The sequence below is a fragment of the Coffea arabica genome, chromosome 8c (assembly GCF_036785885.1).
Source record: "Coffea arabica cultivar ET-39 chromosome 8c, Coffea Arabica ET-39 HiFi, whole genome shotgun sequence".
Lineage (NCBI taxonomy): Eukaryota > Viridiplantae > Streptophyta > Magnoliopsida > Gentianales > Rubiaceae > Coffea > Coffea arabica.
In genome coordinates this window covers 30,626,098-30,652,056 of record NC_092325.1, presented here as the reverse complement: position 1 = coordinate 30,652,056, position 25,959 = coordinate 30,626,098, and the positions used below count along the sequence as shown (strand labels likewise).

The window sequence follows — 25,959 nt, the reverse complement described above, 5'->3', positions numbered from 1 at the left end:
ATTTTTTAATAAGAAAGAGTCAAATTTAAGAAGTACGGTACTAAAAAAACGTACTTTTTATGACAAGATAATTTTTGACAAAAGTCTAACTCACCACAAAAAGTCATCTTTTATGACAAGTTTCGGGTTATCATCATGATAAAATGGACTTTCTATAACTAAGGTGCACAAGTCGTCAATGAAAGTCATAGAATATCTAGGTAAGGTAATAAAACATTTTTGGCTTTTATCTTCTCCCTTGTGTATTTCAGAGAACATTCACAATAAACTTTTGCCCACACACAGAGAGGCCTCCCTTCTCTCATTTTGCTTCCGTATTTGTAGTAGATCTGCCATTTCTCCTGATGGGTTGTCTCTCAAAACGTCTCCGTTTTGCCTCCTATACCTCTGAGGTATTTTTTTTTGGCAAATCTCCCAACCAGCCGTTCCAACTTGTATCCCACAGGCCGTTCCAACTTGTATTGTCGTCATCTTCGATCTATAAATCAAGCACCCATCTGTGCACAGAAGTTGCATCTCCTAGACCGGCACTATTTTTCCATTCCTATTCCAGTCAGAATTTCCATTACTCTGGCTATATCTCTTCAATGAGGTTTCCCCAAATCCCAGCCCTTCAAGCCCTAACTTGTATCCAAATTTCCCCCTCCTAAAATCTTTCAGTGGAGCTGATTTTTTGATTCCCTATACTGGTGAGCTTTTAGTTCTAGCCTTTATTCAAATCCTTGTATCATTCATTCCCGTTCAATGAATTTATTTAGTGAATATTAAAGTTGTTATTTTATTTTATTTACAGTTTACTAACTTTTTTAATTAAGGAAAGAGACAAATTTTCTTCTCTATTTTTCTTCTTGGCTTTGTAAAAATTGTTCATGCTTTCTTTGTTTTTTAATTTAGTGTAAAAAAGTTCTTATGGGTCAGCCAGACAATGCTGGGATGTTTTTGGATGAATAGTGGAAATGTTGGTGAGGAAGAATATGATTAAAAACTACCCTAGCAAAGCAACTGGGAGCAGTGTCAGTAGACCAAGTTTCGGATGCCAAAGTCTAGCAAACTCTAGCAAAGTATTTATGGTTGAAGGACAATTATGAAGTCCAGTTGCAGGTTGTTCCGCATTAGGCTTCTTGGGTAGTGCAAAGGTAAGTGAAAAAAGATAATATTTATATTTCTCAAATAATTGAAACTACAACTTGTTCTAAGTTGTATTTGTTTGGAAATTAGCACGTTTTAGAGTTTCTGTTTGTTAAGTACCTTTGTGTATTTTATATGTGGAATGTCCAAGGGCCATTCTTATTAAACTACTTGTTGATTGGTTAGCAATAGCAACGGGTAATGCTAGTGCTATTGCCAAGCTTAATGCGGCGAATTCAACTAATTTTGGCACTTTTATGAGCTCAGCTGTTGTTTTTGCAGGTTATGTTATAGCATTGGCTGGTCCATCTGTTTTTAGAGGTACTTTGCTATGATGTAATTGCTGATCCTTGTCTTCATACCTATAAATAAGAGTTGCAGATTGTCTTTTCCCTTTATTGAACGATTAAACTTAACCATAACTTGGTGTTGACACTAGAATTTGAGATCTAATTTTCCTCTGCCATGATTTTTTTTTCTCCAGAACTATGCACTGCAATTTTCTCCAAGATAGCAATACAAAACATTCGTTCTATTTCCAAGAGGGTAATCACTTGTATTTCTTCTTCCCTTCTCTTTTGTGCTTTGCCAGGAGAGATAGCTATGAGACTGTTATTGGTTAATTGAAGGGAATTTTTCTTTTCCTTTTTTATTGTAGTTTGGATTTACTTTTCTTCTTTGTTTGGTACGCTGAATCTGTTCGACTTCTAGCATCTTAACTTAATCTGTTTTTGTGTAACTCCATCTCATAGCATTCTTAATTATTTGCAAATGCTAAAGTAATGTTCTTTAATTGTTTGTGTTAATAAAATGGAGTTCTTTCCTGCTTTCATATATGGTTCCTTGGTGTTGCTGGTGAAGTAATGACTTGTAGGAAAAGTTCCCTTTTTCTAATCTGGGTATAGATTGTATATTCCAGATGTACATGTGTACATCAAGTTGTCTCATACAGTACTAAATACTCAGATTTAGATACTTTTCTTAACATGACTAGTTGGACTAGTCTTTGTGCTTAAACCTGAATTATGTAATTGTCTTGCTATAAAAGTGTGTAATAACCTTTCATGCTAGGATATAAGTTGAAATTAGTGATAAGCAGGGAATAAACATGGACATCATCTCAAAAGTTTGTAATATGATCTATGAACTCTGTTTGATTTGTGGGCTTTGGTTGCATGAGTTTTAGTTACACAGGCAATGTATTCATGTGACTTTCCATATTTTATTCTTATGAAATTTCAAAGTGGTTGTCACATGGGTGAAAACAAATTTTGCATAAAAGGATACCATAAAATGACTAGTCTGTATTCTTCTAATTGGATGTCATGGCTGATTACTTGTGTAGAGGAATTGTCTATAGTTATAATATGTGGATATATTGTGGTGAAAGTTTGTATTACCTTAATGGATTATGACGCCGTAAGTATTCATTTGTAGTAGCATTTTTTTTATGGGTTGCAGTGCCATGGTTGATTTTGTGCATTAATTTAATTTAGTTGTATGGTTTGACAGCTTTAATTTCATAAGAATGACAAAATTCTTGCTTTTGTTTTACTCAAGTGTTTTAGCATGGTGTGCAGAATATGTTTTTCCATCAAAGCTAAATTAGAGAGACCAGTTGATTATCATGCTCTTTTCATTTCTATGTGCATTTATTTCTGAGCTTTAAAATATTATGGTCCTAAAAAAAGCTACTGGCATGAGATATTTGCTATTAGAACTTTTGAAAATTGAAAGTAGGCTGGTTATAGAATGTACTAGTTAGCATAATAGTTAGAAGCTCCGATTTATAGTGGAGCATCTTTTCTATTTTATATACAGTTTCACTAAAATATTAGATGCATCAAATTTTTTATTATCATAATCATTAAAATATTACCAATCGGCACAAAGAGTCCCTATATATGTTGAATTTTAGTGGTCATCAAAACTTGGTCTTGTGATAAATAATAGACATTCTCGATACCTGTAAAGTTGAAGTTGCCATTCATGATCTATTTGAATGAACCTTACAAATGAGGCCTATGAAGCCATAGAAGGATCACTGTTTGGTTCTTAGTATAGTAGCATAAGCATATTAATTGTTTCCTGAGTTTTTAATATCGTAGTCAAAATAAAAGAAGCGTTTCTTGAGTTCTAAAGTTCTAAGTGCTTTATCTCTTACTTTGCTCTTGTTTAGTCATTGTCTAGATGATACTTAAAAGAAATGATTTAGCTTATTTTCTTGCAAATTCTTAAGTTCTGTTTCTTGTCTCAAGTTTTTCTTATCACCTGCTAATAATTGAAATACTTCACTGCAGATATGTTGCTCATTTTAGATTTTTGGAAGATCAGCAGCAAGAGTTGCTAATTGACTCAAGAACTATAGAGAAAATCTTATACTCAAGAAATGTTTCGACAACACATTTTTTTGAGGACTTGGATTTGTTTTGTAAAACTGCCTTGACTTGTATGTGAAATTTAGGCCAAATGCCACTTAGCAAAGTATTTGTAGGATGTTGTTGAACTTGATTATGATATTCGAATGCTTCAAATGATATTTTGGCATTTCGTAATGTAATGGATGCCTTCATTATGTAGGGTGTTGTTTTTTTTCCATTTTTTAGATATAATTGTAGCAAGAAAATCTTCAAATTGCATGGTGGTCAAGTGTTGTCATTGAATCAGATTTCTCTATTGACAACCATCTATTGTTATAGAATTCAAAAGTGTTTAGTGACAACAAAAGTTGTCAGTAATTAGTTTACTCCACTGTCAACTATGGATTAGTTTTAGTGACGATATTGCTTTGTACATTATTGACAAGATACTATGTCATCACTAAAATTACAAAAATTACTGACGACACCTGTTGTCACAAAAGAGTACTATTCACTGACGACTTTTAAGGTCGTCACTGAATACTTTTACCGACGGGCCTTCAGTGATGACTTTGTGACGACTAAAAAATTGTCAATAAAACTTATCAGTGACGACTTTTTATTTTTTTGTGACGAAAATGACTTGTCAATGAAAACCAATTTTCGTGTAGTGTCTCTCCTGATACATTCCTCAAATTGGTAGAATTGTCACGTATCAAATTGTGCATAATTTTACAAAGAATAGCCCAATTGTTTCTCAAGAAGAGATGAGAAACATGCTCAATATCATTGGATTGTATAATTGACCCACCCTGTGTTGTTTGAAGGAACCCTCTACTGTAATTGGTTTTTTTTCATGAAAAGTAGACATGAAATAAGAAATCTAGTGTTTCACTAAGATACTGAGATTTCAAATAGCGGTCTTGAATTCAAGTTGATTGTATTTTACTTCTTCCTTGGATAAAGATGATCAAACAATTCCCAATCATACTTCTTGTGGGTTGGATCATCTAATATACAAAAAAAAGCTCCAATATTTTTTTTGAATCAGTGTTTTAATATTGCATTGTTTGTTAAATTGTAGATGAACAGTCATTATATTGTAGACAATGGAATTTTAATTAATTCTAAAAAATTACTATTAATCTATAAATTATTTCTATGGCTTATTTTTATCAAATTGGATATTGTCACATGTTATCCACATTTGGATTTTGCTATTCAGTAGCCAATCATGTCTCTCGATATGGCAAGTTGAGGTGTCCTAGCTATTTACAATTTTTGGGATTTCTCTACCAATCAAATTATGCCATGTCACATATCTCTTTGATTTGGTAAAATTATGGATAAATATCTAAATAATTATTTCTTTATTAAAGAGATAGTATTTAGAGTTACTTAATCTATATATACGTCTTATATACTACAATGGTTTGTTCAATTAAATAGTGTCACGTCATATATCCTTATGAGCATGGCTAATCAAGGAAATACTCATGAATATTATCTCTTTACTAATAAATATAAAATGAAGAGATAATATTTGAAATGGTATAGTCCTGATATGACTACATGTCTTGCAAGACAAGTAAAGTGGCATACATGTTTTCAGATTTTATCCTATTTTACAGCATTAAATAGGGGGTCTCTCTACCAAAGTTGAGACCGCAATCTCATACTTTCAAGTCTTTTGAAGCTCTAAACTACAAAGACCTGCATTTTCAAGTTCTTCAAGTCATCTATCTATTAAGACTTGAATATTCAAATATGTTATATCAATTTCGTCAAGTTCTTCAAATCTTCCATATCCAGTTTTGAAGAAATTAGCGGTTGATCCTGTGAGGACCCGAATTTTTTTTATTTTACTGACTTATTTAATTATTTATTTATTCATTTACTCTAATTAATTTATTTCATCAATTTTAACTTCAATTACATTATACATTACTCCAAATTATATTTTAACACATTTGTTTTTAAAGTTAATTTTCCTGTTGCTCATTTAGTGAGAAATAGTGAATACACGTTTTTTGAGGCAATGTTCGGTCCGAGAGTACAATGGTCTTGGGGAATTAAGGGTGATCAATTATAGATTTAGAAAAGTTAATTGAGAGATTAGAGTTGAGTAAGTTGAATTAAGCTCAAATTGGAGCACTAATGGTCCACTATTCATTTGTTCACTTTTTGCACCAAAAGAACCTTTATGTCATTTCTCCCTTTCATTCCATTACTTCACCAACAACTCACACAAACCCTTTCTTTTCCCTCCCCTCTTGGCTGGCCATCCTTTACCATTTCTTGCCAAAAATTTCAGCTAGCATCTCTTCCATTTTGCTCCCAAAAAACTCACTCCAATCTTGCTCATCTTCTTGGATCATCACTCAAGCTTGAAAGGAGACTTGGAGGAGGAAGATACTTGGAGGTGTAGAGCTTGTTTCCTTGTAGTCTTGCACCCTACATGTGGAAGAAAGGTAAAACTCCTAAAGCCCTCATTTTTCCTCCCAACTTATGGTTAGTTTTAGTAGTTTTAACTAGTTAAGCATTGGATTGTTGATGGATTCATTGAACCTTAACTCTAGGTAGATATCTTGAGGTGGTTTCTTAGGTAATGGTCTTGAGGAATTGCTTGCTTGGTTGTTATTTTTGTGAATGGTATCTTGGTTTTGGTAGTGAGAGTTGAAAAGAAAAATTGAATAGAGAAAGAAGCAAGCTGTCCGAAATTTTGTTGGTTATTTCTCTCATTTTAATTCAAATTTTGTGGTGATTTTGATGCCAAAATGCTTGTTATATGTTGGTGTTTATGTGTATAATTATCTCCCAAAAAACATTTCATTTGGTTGAGTGAAAGTTAGGTTAAAGTGAGGAAGCAAACTTGGAAAAATTTCTGATCAGGACACCAAACCTACGTGTACTTAACAGGCCATAACGTTTTGTCTAGGAGTCAAAATCAAGTAACACTTGTGGCATACGAAAATAGACTCCGAGAGGTTTTCAATGGTATAAAATGCACCTACTAGTTCATTTTTTATGAGCCGTAGTGAACCGGAAAATTTGACTGATTTTCCTTACTATTTCAATCCGAGAAACAAGCATAGCTGCAGTTTGTAGCTCATTTTCACTCATTTTACAAAACGAATTTTAAGACAATTTCTTCTAGTGAATTTTAGCATTTTGAATCTAGTTTTCAATGCCGCAAAGCACGTTAAATTTGATTTGTGAAGCTTTAGTTATGGCCTAATTTTGAAACTGTGTCAAGTGCTCCAAAATTGGAATTTCGTTAACCAGGTTCCAAAAATTAGCTTTCATGAAACTGTTGTATCTTGGTGTATAAAGGTCCAAATTGAGTTCCTTTTATTGCATTTGAAACTAAAGTTGGAGTTCTTTTAGTGGTATAAATTTCAAGGACTGATTCTATTTCTATGAATTTTTTCAAATTTCCAAAATTTACTGAAAATGCAAGACTGTTTTGCTCTGTTCTTGATGGAACAGTGAGTTCAAGCTAAAATTTGACTGATTTTGGATTTGATTCTGAGGAAAGTATCTTCTAGAGAGTTTTAGTTCATCGAATCTATTTTCCAACGGTATAAGATTCGCTAATTTTGACTTATGAAACTCAAGTTATGATTTTCAAAAATGGTTACCAAAACTGAATTTTCCTTGTACGGTGACAATCCTCCAAAGTCACTTAGAAACATTTTCTAGGTTACAAGCATTACTTTCCTAGTTATTTGCACCTCATTTCATACGTGAGAAATAATTTTCGACCCCTAGTTTTATACCCTTGGTTTCCATGAATTTGAACCCTAAAAATGGAGCATTTTAGCTAGAGTAATTTTTGGAGAATTTTACTAGTTTTACACTCGAAACTTGGAACCTTTAGTTTTAACATTTATTTTGAAATGAGTGGAGTTTTGATGAATTTTGACTCCATTAGTTTAGAAAATGTGAACGGAGCTCCTTATATTCTAAAACTTGGGCATAAGACTAGAAGTTTTGAGAGATGAAAACCACCTCCCCTTTCTCGATTTTCATGCCGAAAGTAAGTATGGTACTTTCTTTTGGAACCGAGAGTTCTTGCCAAGATTTGACTCGAAAATGACTTTTGAGTTTCCTTTGACTATTATTTCAATGATTTAGCAAGAAAATCTCCTTTAACTTGACTCAAACTTGTGACCTTGAGAGTGGATAGTAAGAAGATGTTTTCTTATTAGCCTTGGTCGAGTACCTAGGTAATCGTGATTGTGCATGTCTCAAGTGGTCACGTGAACGCCGAGGGGCTTGTCTGATCTCTCGTTTTGCTCTTGTTTTGCCTTGACTTTTGGTGAGTGTCAAGTGCATGTTCGATGTTACTATGATTGACATGATATTTGTACAAGTGCTATATGATACGTGAACTTGCCGAGACGAGAGTGTACTTTACCACTCTCGTCCTCTCTCTCTCTCTCTTGATTGAATGATACTTGTTAAATGAATGTATATGACTTGCACTTGTATTTGAATATGTTTTAACTCGTGAGTACTAAGCGGCAGAATATACCACACCCTATTCGGGTGGGAGGTGCCACTTATCCCGATTCAGTGCAATGAACAATTTTAAATTGATTGGAGTGTTATCTCATTGACCAATTATGCTTGTGGGGACGCCCCAACCCATTGGCTAACCTCGTAATTCGAGCCGGCTAGGGCTTTGTCGAAAAGCTTGGTGAACCTTGGGAAATAATATAGTTTGATCTTTTGAGATCTCGTTTGATATACTCGAATAGTATCGCCACTACATGCATGTTTAGTTTCAGATCTGAGTGGGTGTTATATTGGATGGAGGAAGTAAGTGGAGCGCTACGGTCATATTACTTCTTGAGTTGACGGAGAGTCAATCCCAAATGGCTTGAATCAGTCGAGACGTCGAATTAGCTCTTGAGAACTCCTATGTCCTTCAATGTGTGTTTATTTCCTATTTGTGCACTTAAATGAAAGTTCATGTTAAAGTTGCTTTCAAATATGTTATTTGATTGATTGATGCTACTTGCTTGCTTGATTTACTTGGCCTCACTGAGCATTAGTTCATCCCTTTAAGTTTGTTTTCCTTAATAGGCTTTGGAGGTGAAAGTTGGAGATTCTAGACTAGCAACTTTGGATGGAAACTAGTATATTTTTTGTATGAAATTGGAGACTCTTAAAGTGCAAATTTTGTTATATTGGAAATTATGGATTGTAATTGTAAATGCTAGGTTTAGGAGTTGTGACATGTATGTTCGAAATATTTCTTAATTAAGTCGATAGTTGATTTGTGATCCTTTATTAAGTTTGAACAAGTGCATGAGTCCTGGCGAGAGTTGGACAAGCGTCCCGCTAATACCCTAGGGTTCGCTCTAGGAAGAGGTGGGGGTGTCACAGTTGGTATCAGAGCGCTAGATTTGAAATACGTGGAATAGGAATAGGAATTCTTAGTCGTGAACTTTTGGTAATAGAAATCCATGATAGATCTTAAGTTAAATTTTTAAATGGTATCAGTGATTATAAGGACCTTACCTTTAGTTTTGTGGGTTATTTGTAGAACATAGACAGTGGTAGTGATGATGATAGGATTGAGGGACCTCTCCCCATGATTCCATATCGCATGGTCAGAGGCGGACCTCTCCTTCGGTACTCACCCGCTAGGAGGGTTAGGACGTGCCCTTATTGAGAGAGATTCTCCTACCCTAATAGTGTGATGTTAGGGGTAGTCGAAGAGAGAAAACGGTTGACCCATGACCTCAGGATAGCACAAGTTGAGAGGGAGAAGATGGTGGTCACTATGGAGCCCCAAACTGCCCGGATCCAGGAGCTGGAGGTTAGGGTATTTGAGGAGCGTCAGAGGGCTGATGTCTCCCATGCTCAGTTTCAGGCGACCGAGGGGCGGCTCATCCGGATTGTCGAGGAGGCGGGGAACCACGTGGATGGTATTATGGTTGAGTGTGCGACCATGGCCGACAGTATAGAGGAGACTTTGCTTGGAGATGGACTTGGGGATGTTGTCCCTGTTGTTGAGGTGGAGATGGAGCCGATGGAGAAGGATCCCGAGGAGGACCCTTTTGAGGTTGTAAGATCGACTAGTTCGGTTCATTTATATTAGTGATCTCCCGATCTTTTGACTTTTGCTCAGGACTTAGAAGGGTGAATCATGCCTTGAGACCTTTCTATTTTGTTACATGTACCTCTGTATTTTGAGGCACTCGGATGCCTAGTACTGTATTTGATATTATTGACTCGCTGTATGCACTCTTAACATGTGACATGACTTCTAGTTTGTGTAAAGATCTATGCTTTAATTTTAAAGTGTTCTTACAACTTGTACATGTTTTTAAATTTCTACACTTATTTATTTCTCTTTTAATTATGCATTTAGAATCTTGCTAAATGGACCGGCGAGGACGTGGATGGGGGCGTAGGCGTGGGTTTCGGCAACCTCACACTCTCGAGAGAGGTGAGGGATCTACGACTGGTCCGAACCAAAATCCTAGGAACCAAGGGAGTGATCAAGTGGCTACGGCCCTTAATCGCATAACTGATGTTCTTGAGCGTTTAGTTGAACGCCAGGGTCCTGAGCCAGTCAACCAACCTAGGAACCAAGAAAGGGGTGAGGATAGAATCTTAGAGCGATTTTTGAAGTTCGCCCTACCTAAGTTTCATGGAGGGTCTGATCTTGAGGTAGCAGAAAATTAGTTTGAAACGATGATGGAGATTTTTGCTCCTCTAAATTATGCCGAGAAAGGCAAGTGAATTTCGTTGTTTTCCTGTTTGAGGAAGCGACACGCTCGTGGTGGAATGTTGTTAGGGCGAAGTGGGAAAGAGGACAAATTCTCTGGATTTGGACAAACTTTGAGAGAGAGTTTAATGCCAAGTTCCTTCCGCCTATGATACAAGAAAAGAAGGATGACGACTTTATCAAATTGAAACAATGGTTACTAAGTGTGGCCGAGTATGAGGAGCGATTCACTAAACTTTCTAAATTTACCCCTGAACTTGTGGTCATGGAGCGTAAAAGGATAAGGAGATTTTTTCAAGGGTTAAATGAAGAAATCCAACAATCCCTAACAGCCGCCCAGATCACAACTTTTACGGATGCCTTGGATAAGGCATAGAGGGTAGAGAATGCTAAGTTCTAATCTAAAGATTTTCATGCTAGAAAGAGGAGTAACCCAAGCAACACCCCGGGGTTGTTTGGGAAGCCTACGTAACCCCTTAAAATGGGAAAAGGGGTTGGAGGAGTAAGAATGCCCGAAAAATCAGGAGGAACACCACCAAGGGGAGTCCCACCAAAAGGAAATCAGAGTGGACGAGATCAGCAAAAAGGGAGTTTTCAAGTTGGCTAGGCCGTGACTCCTCATGTGATTTGTGGATAGTATAGCAAACCTAACCACACTGAGGCCGAGTGTTGGAGAAATCAACGAAAATATCTAATTTGCGGTAGTGCCAAGCCAGGTTTTGAGTTGCCATAATGCCTCTAAGGAATGAGGAAATACCCAACAGCCTGCTAGGTCTGCTTCGAAACAGTCGAGTGCCGGAGGGAGTCGACCAAAAGTGCCAGTTAAGGTTTACGTCTTAGACAACCAACAAATCCCTAACCCAACCGAAGTGGTGGAAGGTACAATCCCCATTTTTCATCACCTAATTAGGGTTTTAATTGATCTCAGGATAGCCCATTCATTTGTAGATCCTAACTTTATGAAAGGTATAGATGTAAAGTGTGATTTCTTGCCTTTTAATTTAAAAGTTAAAACTCCTACAGGGAACCAGTGTTTAATTGCCAATAAGGTTTATAGGAATATTGAGATTTGGGTTGGTGAGAGGAAATTGTTGGCAGATTTAATGACTTTAGTAATTAAGGGATATAATGTGATACTTGGAATGGATTGATTAATTCGATACCATGCTCAATTGGATTGTAAGAGAATCTAGTAGAGTTGCACATTCCGGGGGAAACAACTTTAAAATTAAATGTGAGGGATAGACTAGCATCGTCTGTTTTAATTTAGAGAATTCGAGTTAGGAAATTATTGAGTAGTGGAGCTAAAGGATATCTAGCCTTTTTTTATCAATACACTTGAGGATAAGGTGAAATTAGAAAACGTGCCAGTAGTGAAGGAATTTTTCGATGTCTTTTTCAAGGAATTAGAGACGTTACCTTTGGAGAGGGAAATAGTTTTTAAGATTGATGTGGTTCCGGGGACAGCCCCTATCTCTAAGACACCATACAGAATAGTTCCAGTTGAATTAAAAGAATTGAAGTTGCAGTTACAAGATTTATTAGGAAGAGACTTTATTAGAGAAAGTGGCTCACCATGGGGAGCTCCAGTGCTCTTCGTTAAGAAGAAAGATGGAAATTTGAGATTATGCATAGACTATCGAGACTTGAATGACGTGACTATTAAGAACAAATACCCTCTGCCTCACATAGATGAATTATTTGATCAATTGCAAGGAGCAGTTGTATTTTTCAAGTTAGATTTGAGGTAAGACTATTACCAATTGAGGATTCTAGAAGCAGATGTGCCTAAGACCGCTTTCAATTCAAGATATGGGTACTTTGAATTTGCAGTCACACCCTTTGGGTTAATTAATGCGTCACCATGTTAAATTTTGATTTGTGAAGTTTTAGTTATGACCTGATTTTGAAACTGTGTCAAGTGCTCCAAAACTGGAATTTCATGAACCAGGTTCCAAAAATCAGCTTTCGTGAAACTATTGTATCTTGGTGTATAAAGGTCCAAATTGAGCTTCGTTTCTTGTATTTGAAATTAGATTTGGATTTCTTTCAGTGGTATAAATTTCAAGGGCTGGTTCTATTTCTATAAATTTTGCCAAATTTCCAAAAATTTACTGAAAATACAAGACTGTTTTGCTTTGTTCTTGGTGGAAAAGTGAGTTGGAGCTAAAATTTGACTGATTTTGGATTCAATTCTGGGGAAAGTGTCTCCTAGAAGTTTTAGTTCATCGAGTCTATTTTCCAACGGTATAAGATTTGCCAATTTTGGACTTATGGAACTCAAGTTATGATTTTTCAAAAACAGTTATCAAAACTGAATTTTTCCTTGTAAGGTGACAATACTCCAAAGTCATTTGGAAACATTTTCTAGGTTACAAGCATTACTTTTCTAGTTATTTGCGTCTCATTTCATACGTGAGAAATAGATTTTGACCCCTAGTCTTATGCTCTTGGTTTCCATGAATTTGAACTCTAAAAATAGAACGTTTTAACTAGAGTAATTTTTGGAGAATTTTACTAGTTTTATACTCGAAACTTGGAACCTTTAACTTTAATATTTGTTATGCAAATGAGTGTTTTGTTGAATTCTAACTCCATTAGTTTAGAAAATATGAACGCTCCTTATATTCTAAAATTTGGACGTAGGACTAGAAGTTTTGAGAGATGAAAACCATCTTTTCCTTTCTCGATTTTCATGCCAAAAGTAAGTATAGTACTTTCTTTTGGAACTGAGAGTTCTTGCCAAGATTTGACTTGAAAACGACTTGTGAGTTTCCTTTGAGTATTATTTCAATAATTTAGCGAGAAAAACTCATTTAACTTGACTCGAACTTGTGACCTTGAGAGTGGGTAGTAAGACAATATTTTTTTATTAGCCTTGGTCGAGTACTTAGGTAATCGTGATTGTGCATGTCTCAAGTGGTCACGTGGACGTCGGGGAGTTTGTCTGACCTCTCGCTTTGTTCTTGTTTTGCCTTAACTTTTGGTGAGTGTCAAATGCATGTTCGATGTTACTATGATTGAAATGATATTTGTACAAGTATTATATGATACGTGAACTTGCCGAGGCGAGGGTGTACTTTACCGCCCTCGTCCTCTCCCTCTCTCGATGAAATGATACTTGTTAAATGAATGTTTATGACTTGCACCTGTACTTGAACATATTTTAACTCATGAGTACTGAGCGGCAGAATTTACCACACTTTATTTGGGTGGGAGGTACCGCTTATCCCGACTTAGTGCTATGAACGATTCTAAATCGATTGGACCGTTGTCTCATTGACCAATCATGCTTGTGGGGACGCCCCAACCCATTGGCTAATCTCGTAATTCGAGTCGGCAAGAGCTTGGTCGAGAAGTTTGGTGAACCTTAGGAAATGATATAGCTTGATCTTTTGAGATTTCGCTTGGCATACTCGAATAGTATCACCACTACATGAATGTTTAGTTCCGGATCCGAATGGGTGTTTTGTTGGATGGAAGAAGTAAGTGGAGCGCTACAGTCATGTTACTTCTTGAGTTGACAGAGAGTCAACCCTAAATGGCTTGAATCGGTCAAGACGTGGAATTAGCTCCTGAGAGCTCCTGCATCCTTCCATGCGTGTTTATTTCCTATTTGTGCACTTAAATGAAAGTTCATGTTAAAGTTGCTTTCAAGTATGTTATTTGATTGATTGGTGCTACTTGCTTGATTTTCTTGGCCTCACTGAGCGTTGGCTCATCCCTTTAAGTTTGTTTTCCTTAACAGGCTTTGGATGTGGAAGTTGAAGATTCTAGACTAGCGACTTTTGGTAGAAGCTAGTATATCTTTTGTATGAAATTGGAAACTCTTAAAGTGTAAATTTTGTTATTTTGGGAATTGTGGATTGTAATTGTAAATGCTAGCTTTAGGAGTTGTGGCTTGTATGTTCGAAGTATTTCTTAATTAAGTCAATGGTTGATTTGTGATCCTTTATTAAATTTGCACGAGTACGTGAGTCCTGACTAGAATTGGGCAGGCGTCCAACTGATACCCTAGGGTTTGCCCTAGGGAGAGGTGGGGGCGCCACAGATCCAAGATTAAACTACGAAATCCTTGGATTAGCATTTGAAGAGAAGAATCGAAGGAATCTCTCTACAAGTTTGAGAAAATCCCGAAGATTGTACTTCTATTTCTCTTAAATTTATATATTTCATATTTGCTGTTTATTTTTCTTGTCTTGTAATTTTCTTGTAAACTTGAATTTTTATTGCGTACTTATATATTTACAAAGGAATTTCGTACGTGGGTGGATTTCTATACTTTAGAGCGTAGGAATTGAGTTCATTGGTCCATTCTCGGAATGGGAATGCTTTATATCAAAGGTTATTATTGATTGATGGTTCGATTAGGGGAATTTCCTTGGTGATCCGGAGTTGTGATAAGTACTCCTGAATCTTTTCCCTTTAATATGTGTGGTGTTTGATTTTTGCTATTTTTTAGCGGATAGAATTTGATAAGTTTGCGTCGTTTGGCCTCTATACTTGGCTTGGTTATTGGTGCTCTATAACTCTAATATCTTTACACTGCATATTACTTAATGAAGTGACCTTATAATTGTTCTTTTGCTCAATAAAACAAACTGTAGGATTATTAAACCAAGTCTTTTTAGGATTTAGTTTATTGTTTAGTTGTGATTTCTTATTACTAGTATATTTTGGTGGTTTAAATCCCAATGAGATTTGGTACTTGGTAGTTGATAGAATGTGAAATTGTCATCCAAATTATAATTATTTTCCCCTTGATTTTAGCCAAATATTATTTTAATTGTCGGATTCTACTTATATTTGATATTTTATACTTGTTTCAGGAGCGGGAATGAAAAGTACTTAAATGAAGATTTTCTAGTGAAAAACATCTAACGTGTGCACGTGGGCATTCCTAAACTCACTGCTCAAAGCCGAAAAGTCGGGATCTCACGCATACGGAGGCAATTTCCAAAGAATTGTGGATTCCAAGTCCGAGGCAATGCTAGAATAACTATTGCCTTTTTCTATTTAGCAGTTGACTACAATTAGGAAATCATTCTTTTTAGGAATTTGTTAGATAAGGAAAGTTGATATAGATTAGAATTCTAGACTATTAGGAAGCCAGCAGCGTGAGTTCCTCTTTGGTGAGCCTGGCCGCACAAGAGACAGGAGGCATCGGCTTTTCTTTATGCTTTTTCTAGAGAAAAAGAGGAAACAATTGGGAGGTACTTAGGTCTTTTACTTTTTTCCTCCTTAACCGACTTTTGGGAGGAAAAACGATGAAAAAGCTTGGAACAATTATTTGCATGGCTTGTTCTCCATTAATGGAGAACTAATTTTATATTTCTAGTCAAGGGGACAACTGAAGATTTGGTTCGACAAATACTGTGAGATCTAAATTATTTTAATTGCTTCCTCCATTTATTGATATTTATATGTTTTCTGCTTTTAATTGTTATAACTTTTGTGTTTGATTGAATAGTGCACAATAATTAATTATTCACATAGGCTATTTTGCTAATTAAGGGTAGTTGGATCCATAATTGTTCGATTACCTTTGCCGCGGTAGTAACTGGCATAATTGGGTTTATGTCAGGGAAACATACTATCTAGCTAAACAAACCCTTGTAGCGTGTTTGTTAGTTAGGATTGGGCTTTTCTAAACCTTAATGCAATCTAAAAATTAAATCCTACAGTCGTACCTAGAATTATTTCCAGGTTAGAGAAATAGTCAATGGTCGTACCTTGACTATCGATAAATTAAGGAAAGGTTGGTTGTTTATCACGTGCATGACAGCTATAACCAATCTATTAATAAATGATGGAATTATTTGTGAATCAATGATCAGTGCCTGAACCATTTCTGAAGTGCACCCTTAGCCAAAGTTTCCCCAATTATTTCTGTCAATTTATTATTTTTCGCATTTGATTTATTTAGTTTATTAGTATTTAATCCCAAAACCCCCCATCATTCTTGACTCGAAAGGAAACAAATTTCTCTCCAGTCCCTGAGAAGACGACTCTACTTGCCACTGTCTACTAGTTTGTGAATTTAGTCAGATAATTAGTTCTGGTATATCGGATTAAGCAAATTCTTCGGGAACAGGGTGAATCAAGTAACCCATTGCACACTTAGAGTCCCTGCTCCAGTACTTAGAATTGATTATTGACTGCTTTTGGTGGTAGTTAGGTTTTATTTATTATTATTGCACAGGTTCGATACTTGTCAGTAATCTATATAAAGACCATAGGTCTTGGTCTAATGGTGTAAGAGAGAAAGAAAAGATTCAAAGAGATTTCCTATTACTAGTGTATTTTGGTGGTTTAAATCCCAATAAGAGTTTGGTACTTGGTAGTTTATATAAAGACCATAGGTCTTGGTCTAACGGTGTAAGAGAGAAAGAAAAGATTCAAAGAGATAATAAAAGTCTCCAATTCTCTTTCTTTTATTTCGTTTTCTAGTCTCGGGATTTATTTTGTCTTCTTGTGGTTTCATTCAATCGTGAAAGCCTTGTGACTTATATTGATTATTTTTGTGGGGTTACATAGTGGTATCAGAGCTAGATTTATAATAAGACATGTCTGCACCAACTACATCAAATGTGTCAAGTAATATTACCTGTGCAGTATCAAAACTCACAAGGAGAAAAGATTACAATTTTTGGAGAACGTAGATGGAAACTCATCTTGATACGTATAATGTGGTTTGATTTGTTCAGCAAGAAATTACTGCAGAAGAAGAAGCAAGTGTCAAGAGGCAAGGGAGTATGGCGCTATCTCAAATCCACCAGGCAATTGATGTTTCAATTTTTGGAAAAATTGCTAATGCCAAAATTGCAAAACAAGCATGAGATATTTTGTTGAAAAAATACAAAGGAGTTCACAGAGTTCAGAAAAATAATTTGTTGATGTTGACTAGGAAATTTGACTTGATCACCATGGAAAAATCAGAGCCCATTGAATCATATTTTTCCTAACTGATTGACATAAAAATGAGATAGAGCACAATGGTCATGATCTCAGCGATGAGGTGCTAGTAGAAAAAGCTCTCAATACTTTACTCATGAAATTTGATTATGTGGTTGCTGTGATTCAAGAGATAGAAGATCTCTCAACTATGACCATTGAAGAATTGCAAGATTCGTTAATTCTTCATAAGCAGAGAACTAATGAAAAATTGGAAAATGGTGCAGAAAAAGAAACGTTGGAGAATGTATTGTAGCTGCAAATAGATAAATCTAAGGGGAAGGGCAGTGGCTCCAATCAGAGAAACCAAAATTTTAGAGGAAGAGGACAAGGCCATGGCAAACGTAATTTTTACGAATAGAAAGGTAATAATAAATATCCCAATAATGAGTTAGAAAATAATAATAATTCTCACAAATATAATATTCAGTGCCATAATTGCAAAAAAATTGATCATTATAAAGGTGAGTGCTGGTACAATTTTGACCATAAAGGTGGGTATGCTAATATGGTAGAGAATAATGATGAAAAAGATGAAACTATTTTGTGTTCTAGATCAGGAGTGGAAGAAAATAAAAAGAATAATTGGTTCTTGAATTCTAGCTATAGTAACCATATGTGTGGTGACAAAAATATGTTTGCTGAATTGGATAAGTCTTTTAGATCCTTAGTTAAATTTGGCAACAATGAAAGAGTGAATGTGCTTGGGAAAGAAAAAATCAAGATTACTTTGAAGAATGAAAAATCTAATTTTATCTATGATGTTTTCTATGTGCCATACCTTTACGATAATTTGCTAAGTCTTGGGCAACTTGCTGAGAAGGAATATGATTTGTGATTCAAATAAGGCATTGGTGCTATTACTGATGATCATTTGGGACTAATAGTAAGGTATATATGAACACTAGCCGCTTATGGCCTATCACTCTTAATTGTCATGATTTACCTTACTTTAGTTCTGTTGTTCTTGATGATATTTGGCTGTGGTACATGCACTTTGGTCACTTGAATTTTGGGAGTTTGAGTTTTCTTGTTAGACAAAATATGGTGTATGGACTGCCTTCTATTGATTTTTCTGCAAAGCACTGTGAGTTTTGTGCTCAGTTGAGATACCTTCCAATGGGGGAAGTAAATATTTTATTATTTTCATTGAAGATTTTAGTACGAAAACTTGGGTATATATTTTGAAGAATAAATCTAAAACTTATGATATTTTTAAGAGTTTCAAAGTGTATGTTGAAAAGCAAAGTGGTCAATTTATTAAAATTTTGAGAATGACAAAGGCACTGAATTTGCTGTCTGTGATAATTTTTTTGGAGAAGTATGGGATTAAACATTAGTTGATAGCCATAGACACTTCTCAACTGAATGGAATAGTATAGAGGAAAATTTTAACTATAATGGATATGATGAGATCAATGATGCATGTCAAGAACATGCTTAAGGATTTTTGGGCAGAAGCCGTTGCTTGTACTGTATATATTTCTAATAGGTCTCCTACACAATGCAATTTTGGGAAGACACCACAGGAGTTATGGACTGATAAAAAATGAAATATTTCTCATTTAAAAGTATTTGGTTGTCTTGTCTATTCCCATGTTCTAGATGCTGTTAGGAAGAAGTTAGATAACAAAGCCAAAAAAAAAATGCATCTTTCTAACCAAAGGTTACAAGCTGTTCAACCCAAATACAAGAAAGGTGATTATTAATAGAGATGTCATATTTGATGAGTAAGGAGTTTGGGATTGGTCTAAGAAAGTCACAGATTTTACACCAAAGAATCCACCAATACCGTTTTATTTCGATGAAGGGAATTCTTCTAATCAACCAGTAGAGCAATCTAGACAGCATATTGGTGATCCTTCATCTTTCGAGATGCAGTCAAGTCCTGTGCAGTCATCCAGTCATCCACAACGAGAACGTCGCATGCTAGCTCTCTTGGAGGATTATATTATTGGTAATGATAATGAATTGTCTAATGTAGATATTGTAAACTTTGCTTTATTTGCAGATTGTGATCCAATTACCTTTGTGAAGGGCGTCAAAGATGATCATTGGAATCAAGCAATAGATGAGGAGATACATGTAATTGAGAAAAATAAGACATGGGAGCTTACTACACTTCCATATGGAAAGAAACCAATTGGTGTCAAGTGGATCTACAAGACCAAGTACAAGCCAATTGGAGAAATAGATTGTTACAAAGCAAGATTGGTGGTTAAAGGATACAAGCAAAAGGTAGGTATTGATTATTTTGAAGTTTTCGCTCCAGTTGCCAGATTTGATTTGATACTGTTCGCATGATTATATCTAGCTTTTGATAATTCTTGGAAGATTTATCAATGGATATGAAATTTGCTTTCTTGAATGGAATTCTTGCAGAGGAAATATATATTGAGCAACCTCCAGGCTATGTAAAGAAAGGCCTAAAAAATAAAGTTAGAGGTTAAAGAAGGTTTTTTATGGTTTGAAACAAACTCCTCAAATTTGGTATACTCATATTGATTCTTACTTTATTGAGAATGGTTTTTATAGATGTCCATATGAGCATACTTTGTACATCAAGTACAATCCTGGTGGTGATATTCTTATTGTATGCTTATATGTGATGATCTAATTTTTACTGTCAACAATCCCAGAGTGATTTTTGAATTCAGGGAGGCTGTGATTAGTCATTTTGAGATGACTGGCCTGGGATTAATGTCATATTTTCTTGGCATAAAGATTTTTCAAATAGATCATGGCATATTTATTACACAGAAAAAATAAGAAAAAATATGCATGTGACATATTAAAGATTTTTCAAATAGATCATGCATAAAGATTTTTCAAATAGATCATGGCATATTTATTACACAGAAAAAATATGCATGTGATATAATAAAGAGATTTAAGATGGATACTGCCAAGTCTATGCTGACTTCAGCTGAAGAGAAGTTGAAATTGGTGAAAGATAGAGGGGGTGAATTTGTTGATGCCACTAATTTTAGGAGATTGGTTGGAAGCTTAAGGCACTTAACGTCGACAAAGTCTAACATTAATTTTGGTGTTGGGTTAATTGGCAGGTTAATGGAGTCTCCACGCCAATCATATTGGCAGGCAGCCAAAAGAATTTTAAGATACATTAGAGGTTCACAATCTGATGGTATCTTTTATCCATATGCTAACAATTCTAGTCTTATTGGCTTTACAGATAGTGATTGATTTGGTGACATGATTCAAAGAAGAATTACATTAGGCTATGCCTTTTATTTAGGCAGTGGTGTACTTTTATGGTTTTCTAAGAAACAACAAGTGGTTGTATTATCTACACTAGAAGCGATGTGTATGGTAGCTGCACATTGTGCTACTCAAGCATTATGCTTGAGAAGAATACTTGATTTTCTACAGCATCAACAAGTCAGTCCTACCAAAATCTATTGCGATAACAAGTCTGCTATTGAACTGTCAAAGGATCTAGTATTTCACAGAAGATGCAAGCATATTGATATTTCACTTCATTTGTAAACTAGTTCAAAATTAGGAAATTGCCATTGACTATTGAAAGAGTGAAGAGCAAGTGGCAGACATTTTCACGAGACCATTGAAGGTGGAACTGTTTCTCAAGTTGAAGAAAATGTTTGGTATGATGCGATTGGAAGACATTGGTTTAAGGGAGGCAATGTAGGATTATTAAACCAAATCTTTTTAGAATTTAGTTTATTATTTAGTTGTGATTTCCTATTACTAGTATATTTTGATAGTTTAAATCTCAATAGGATTTTGGTACTTGGTAGTCTATATAAAGACCATATGTCTTGGTCTATCGGTGTAAGAGAGAGAAAAGATTCAGAGAGCTAATAAAAGCCTCAAATTCTCTTTCTTCTATTTTGTCTTCTAGTCTTGGGATTTATTTTGTCTTGTTGTTGTTTCATTAAATCGTAAAGACTTCTGGCTTATATTGATTATTTTTTGTGGGCCTACACAAACATCTAGTAGAACCTATAAATTTTTAGTTTTGACTGAAATTCTAACCCTTACAACGAATAGGAGGACCTATAAATTGATTTTCTCAAAATATATCCTTTGATATCTTGATTTCTGATAGTAGCTTATTAGTATTTAAAGTTTAAATCCTAAATGAAAGCATAATTTCAGCATTTAAAATCATTGTAGGATATAGGGTAAACTCAAACTTACCACACCACACCTTAGGTGGCTCTTGACCTGGCCTATCTAGTTTTCGAATACTAGTTTGTTGTGTGCCCCTAGGCTTAAAATGGGGCTGCGTTTTTATTTTCTACCCTTTAAGTTTACACTAATTGTCACTATACAGCTCAAACTTAAATTCAGAATTTTTGCTTTCTGAAGTCTTAAAACCATTCCACTTTGATCTTGTTGTGAACATCATGCCAAGTGGTTTCAGTGGTACAATATTCTGCCTATTTCATTAGCTTTGTGAACTTCATGAACAATTAGACCAAATCAGGATAAATTAAGATTTAGCATGCAAAGTACATAATATTAAATTTTGCGTTACAAAGTGGAAGGCATAGATTTAAGGATTGGAAACAGACTTTTAGTTACAAATTGATGGTGGAGTAACCAAGTGATTTTAGAGACTTTATTTTGTGCTACGATTATTTTGTAGTTCTCTTCCATATAAAATTGTCAACTCTTTACCCGTTTTTATTAACATATTTTGAGGAAATTTGGTAGTATTTAGTAATCATGCATATTGAAATTTGGACAGATCTCCAACCTCTTTCATTGAACTATCACGTCTAACATTTTTATATTAGTCTAATTCATATTTATTTTCTGTAAGAATTTAGCTGGTACTGTATTGTAACTACATAGTTTGACAAAAAAAGATTAAAAAATGTCAAGTAATAAAATTCAGAGAAGGAAAAAGCAACAGTTGGGAAATCATTGACCAATGACTTGAGGCAGAGAGTTGCGACCAATGACTTTTACACTGAATCATTGACCTAAAATGTTTAAAGTAAGTTACAGTCCGTTACCTTGATTAAACATAATCTTGATATGATACAGCAAGATATAAGTCAGCCTCTTCCATTCAACTACACGTCTGGCATTTTTATCAAGTCTAAATTGATCTTTCTTTCTGGTACAACCTTGTTTCTGCAAAAATAAACAAGAGCATGCAAAAGTGTCAAGTAAATAAATTTCAAGAAATCTTTAGTAGAATTAGTTATCTATGGTGCGAAGTTGAATCCAAAGTATTTGAAGGCTAAATGATACATGGTCTTCAAGACCTAACTCGGCCAATAGGAACATTAATCGAGTAAAGGCTTCTAATTTGACTCCCCAACTCTCACATTTTCCATCCCTTTTTTAGTTTTTAAGGTTTACAACCATTCTTGAACCAAAAAAGTTATATAAAGTTGAAAGTAGTCATGAATAATGTTGATCTTAATCCCTAGCTTATGATGCTTACAAAACAAATGAATGATACTAATATCTCTTCAAGATATACTTTCAATTATGAAGCAAATCAGATTCAAAGATCAAGTGCAATTGAAAGAAACAAAGGTTGTTGAAAGCTATCGGACGCTTGTGAAGACAGGATCGGACATCCGATACTCATTGCGCAACTTTGGACGCATGAAGAACTCCATCACCGGACGTCCGAAGGAAATAAGACATTTCCTCTAACTCACTGACTTCGATCGGACGCAAGCATCGGACGTCCGATAGGATCTTTCAAATTCGACGAAAGCTGTCCGACGCTCACAAAGACAATACCAGAGTCCGATAGAATTGAGATATTCCTTCTAACTCATCGTCTGCTTTCGGACGCAAGCATCGGACGTCCGATAGAATTGAAGAAGATTTTTCAAACTCACTACCTGTTGCCGGACGCATGCTTCGGATGTACCGGACGTCCGATACTCCCAACGGTTAATTGATTCTTCAGCTACTTTCTATCCATTGGAAGCATTAATGAAGCACTTTGTTGGTCTCCTACACATAGAGTATGATTAGAAACTCCAAATAACTTTTGCACACTGAAGATACAAAAAGATCTAGAGTAATTTTAGTGAGAAAATACTCTTCAAGGAAGATTTGTAATCTTGGTGGTGTGAAGTTCGTTGTAAGCTTTTCATTTGTGAGTGAATAGTTCAATAGTGGAGCTCTGTGAGGGTTGTTCTGAGGGATAGTAAAACTTCCTAATTTGACCAAGTGGAGATTGGGGTAAGGAGGAAGTGAGCCTTTATTTATACACAAGATTAGTTGTATTTCATCAATTTGAAAAAGCTTGTTTGAATTGATCTACAAGTTCAAGAGGAACTTGGTAGTCAATTAGTTTGCAATTCTTCCCTTCTTATTTATTTACTGTTATCTTATGATCTTTAAATTGCTTATATCTTCTACTTTTCTCAAGTGATATTATTCATTGATTGATGGATTTATTGTGTGATCACTTAGAAAATAGGGTAAATTTCATATTGAGCAAAAAGTGCCCATAAGTTGATTAGTTTTATAATCAACCTAATTCCCCCCCTCTTAGGTTGTCTTCGGGCCTTACAAATAATTATATAATTGACAGTTTTACAGTATAATCTACTTTGAAATATAAACAGTGAGAAAAGTAATTCATGAAAGAAGTAGAATCCAAGCACCAAGAGAATCTCCAATTATGTTAAATTTATGTGATCCTTGTGTTTGTGATCGTGAAGGATGTCCCAATGTCTTTTGTTGAATTTCTATTTTCCATTTTTAAGTTTGGTGCTCTATGGTCATACAATAAGCACACGTACTAAAGGGGTGAATCTGTTATTATCATTCTCAAGTACCACTCAAAACCTGAATCACATACAATTTCGTGGAAAAATTTTAGTTTTTGTGATAAAAGAATCTTCAGGCTCACTACTTATTATGTGTCCTTGAAGGGGAGGGTTATGTTGAATGATAAGGTGAACAAGATTGTAATAGAGAGTCATGGATTCAAGACTTCCCATTTTAAAAAAAAATTATGTGTCCTTAAAGCAACAAATAAAACTACCCTGTCTGTTATTAGGTAATGTTAGATAGTCAGTCTGAAGTTGACTATGTTTTCGGTTGTAAATCAAGTAGCTCAGCTCCTAGATAGTTCGACATTTGATTTACCAAAAATTTAGAAAGCGTGATCATATAATATTATTTGACTATATCTTCCAAAAAAAGAGATCAAGTATGTAAAATAAAAAACATTAATGTGCTCGTGTATTTTATAAAATTCTTATTATATCTAAAGTTATTAAGTGATCTAAATTTTACGCAAATGGATTCTGCTTGAATTCACAAGTATATAATTGCTTATGGTTCTTTTGAATTTAAAAGAGAAAATTGCATCAGTCATTCCTCACATATTATTGATGTGAAATTTTGGTCACTTAGAATCAAAATAAGCGATTTTGGTCCCTAACAAATAAAAAGGCTCATTTTTAGTTTTTGGTTAACTTTCCGGTGGAATGTTTACCAGATGTTTGGTCCCTTATTTGCCAATTATTGGGTTCAATTTTCTCATGAGTCTTGATCTATAGGATCCTATAAATCATTAGATGAAATTTGGCCGTAACTTTATTTGAATCTTATGGAGAAAATAGAGTTGGAAATTTGGAGTTTGGGATTTCTCATTTGGTCCTTTGATTTGTGTTTCTATGGTGATTTCAGTTTGATTTGGAGTTTGGGACATATTTGAAATGATTTAAAAACTTGATTGACGCCAAAATCAAGTTGTAAAATTTGTCAAAATAACTTTATAACGAGTTGGGTCAAAAAACCTACAAAACCTAGCAGGAAAGATGACGGGATTTGACAGAATCCGGCTAAAATTTAACTAAAAAGTTGACCAAGGACTATATTTGTTAAAGGCTAAAATAACTCATTTCGATTTGCAAGGGCTAAAATTTCATTTTAGTAATATGTGAAGAACGATTAGTGGAATTTTTCCAATTTAAAATGATACAAAAGTCTAGCATGAATCTTCTTCAAAAGTCATAAGTCGTCTCTGGGTTTGTTGACTCCCTCTGTGGTCCTCACACGTAAACTTCTGATGTTTACTAGGATGCATGCAAACAATAAACTTGAGCATCTGCATTTCTTAAGTGTCAAAACCTTTATGCACATTCTATAATTTTTAATGTCTTTTCTTTTTGTGACAATCGTTTTTTGAATAAAATGGGATTCGGGGTCCTAATTAGTAAGTAGTCGTATTATATGCATACAATACATGTTTGTATGTATAAGTTTGAAAAAAAATTTTCAATTCTTATATTTCAAAAATGTTATATAAAATACTCGTACATTCTATATAACCTTATAAAACACTTAATAAATTTTTGACGTATTATACTCCATAATTATGTTTCAATTTTTTTCTTGGAAAAACTGTTATATATCTACAAGACAATGACATATCGTTCCAATTATATATAAAATGTAGCATCCATGCATATTAAAATTTCTATGGATTTATACATCTCAGCACAATAAAGTGATAAATTCTAATAAATTTAATATCTGATGCACAAGAATAAGAGTTAAAAGTGGTATCAATGAATCATAACTTTTGAAAATTGAAGTAATTTTATCCATTTTTTTAGTTCTGTAAATTTTAAATGTATTCGTACTATCCACACGTATGAATTTATATGCATAATTTTACCAAACTCATACATGTGTACCGAAGTTTTAATCATTTTTAATTTGTATAATACAAAACATATTATATTTCATATTATATTCGTCTCATATTCTACTAACTGTGGTTAGAGTAAGTTGACT

At 34.7% G+C, this 25,959-nt stretch overlaps 1 long non-coding RNA gene across 1 annotated transcript; it reads left to right on the top strand.

Annotated features, from left to right (window-relative positions):
* The first annotated feature begins 212 nt into the window (after window positions 1–212).
* On the top strand, window positions 213–3,703 carry LOC140013922 (uncharacterized). Its single transcript, XR_011820774.1, has 5 exons — window positions 213–689; window positions 895–1,136; window positions 1,411–1,449; window positions 1,613–1,674; window positions 3,429–3,703. It is a non-coding gene; the product is annotated as an uncharacterized lncRNA (long non-coding RNA).
* The last annotated feature ends 22,256 nt before the right edge of the window (window positions 3,704–25,959 follow it).